The sequence below is a fragment of the Chrysochloris asiatica genome, unplaced genomic scaffold (assembly GCF_000296735.1).
Source record: "Chrysochloris asiatica unplaced genomic scaffold, ChrAsi1.0 scaffold00001, whole genome shotgun sequence".
Classification (NCBI taxonomy): Eukaryota; Metazoa; Chordata; class Mammalia; order Afrosoricida; family Chrysochloridae; genus Chrysochloris; species Chrysochloris asiatica.
Window position 1 is genome coordinate 49,372,206 of NW_006408519.1, and position 1,878 is coordinate 49,374,083.

At 48.2% G+C, this 1,878-nt stretch overlaps 1 protein-coding gene across 2 annotated transcripts in view; it reads right to left on the reverse strand.

Moving 5' to 3' along the window:
• Positions 1-1,878, reverse strand: part of TRAPPC9 (trafficking protein particle complex 9) — a 585,848-nt gene that overhangs the window by 434,265 nt on the left and 149,705 nt on the right. The gene's annotated exons all lie outside the window — the stretch shown is intronic.

Here is a 1,878-nt window from a genome sequence, read left to right on the forward strand (position 1 = left end):
ACTCTTTTTTTTTCCTCTTCTTTCTTCTTCTAGCTGAGCTCTGACCATCCAGTCATTGAAGCCAGGTCAAGTGGGTATTATCTGTTTAAGTGTGGGTGCTCTTATGCATATGCCCTCTCTTCTTATCAGCTGGACACTTCACTCTCCACTCTAGTCCTCTGTAGCCATGTCACTGACTCTGGGCCCAGGAGTCCCCAGGTCTTGCCACACTGCTGGTCAACCAGGTCTCCACCTGGGTTCACAGGAGTCTACTGAACATGGTCGGGCTTAGCTCACAGCTTCATTGCTGTTTTCCTTCCATCTTATTTTAATGGTTCCTGCATCATTCAATATTCTGCCCATCGAATCCTTCAGTATTTCATGTTGATGCTTGAATTTTTCTTCACTTCTTTCAGCTTGAGAAATGCTGATTGTGTTCTTCCCCTTGGGTTTTCTAACGCCAGGGCTTTGCAGGGCTGTTGCCAACTTCTCAGGAGAAAAAGCAGGTGAATACTACCTGCCGGTATATGGTAAGCACTGAAAAGTAAAATCTGTGACTTTTATTACGAGCCCTGGTGATGCTGTGGTTAAGCACTCAGCTGCTAGCCACAAGGTCATCAGTTCAAACCCAGCAGCCGCTCCACAGGAGACAGATGTGGCAGCCAGCTTACCTAACGACTACGATTCACAAACCCTAGGGAGCAGTCCGCTCTGTCCTGGAGGGTCGACGATGAGTCAGATCCTACTTGATGGTATTCAGTATGGTTTGGTTTGGTTTCAGTATGCTTTGGAAGCATAATGTTCTGGTAGCATGATGATTAAAGCTCTTAGTTGCTAACCAAAAGGTCAGCTGTTCAAACCCACCAGATGCTCTGTGAAGGGAAGAGCAGGCTATGAGCTGGAATTGACTGACAGCAGTGGGCTGGGTTTGGATTACCCTTATTAACTTTAAGGTACAAAATAACTCTAGTGGCAGTACAAAGAAAATGCTAAGGGACCCAGCTGGGGGCATTTCATTCCACCTGGAATGGAGCAGACTTTTTTCAAAGTGAGTGTCACGAAGACTAACGCGATGGGCTTTGAGAGCGCTAACCAAATGAAAAACACCAAAAAAGAACCCCACAAGACCCACCACCATTAAGTCGACTCCGACTCAGACCCTCCATAGGGTTTCTGCGATTGTAAATCTTCATGGTGCAGACAGCCTCATCTTTCTCCTGTGCAGTGGCTGGTGGGTTTGAACTGCCGACCTTGGGGTTAGCTGCTCAGTGACACTAGGGATTCGACAGTGGAAACAGATGCCCCTTAATCTCCACAAGTGGCCCAAGTGGTGCCTCTGCGACCCTGGCTCCAGCACTTCTCCCTCGCTCAAGTGCCAGCCTCAGACACTCCCCATGTTCTTGTCTAGTGACGGCTGCTCATGAACACTAAGAGCTTTCTGACTCTACAGACCAGACCACAAGGCACAGGAGCTGCAACCTTTGTGTATTTGGGAAGCAGATGGTTTGTTTCCATTCCTTGAATTCCACACGTAAGTGCGCTCATCTGGGGAGGAGACTAACAAAAGGATGACAGCTTTCGTTTTTCATTTGTGACTCTGTTGTTTTGAAATTGCCACGCCCTGCTCGGTCTGACAACACTCAGCAGGCAGACACCAGGGCTGCTCCTTGTGAACTTGCTCTGTGACCTGGGTCAGGTCTGGTCACCTCTTCTGTTTCCACATCCCCCATCCATGAAGCAAATGCTGATGGCTCAACAGTGAAGCACTCAACTGCTAAATAAACATTTCCAGTTTTAACTCAGCAGCTGGCCCAAGGAAGAAAGGTCTGCTGATCTGCTGTTGTAAAGACAACAACAAGGAAATGCACTGAGGACTGACGTGTGCCTGAGCCACGCCAC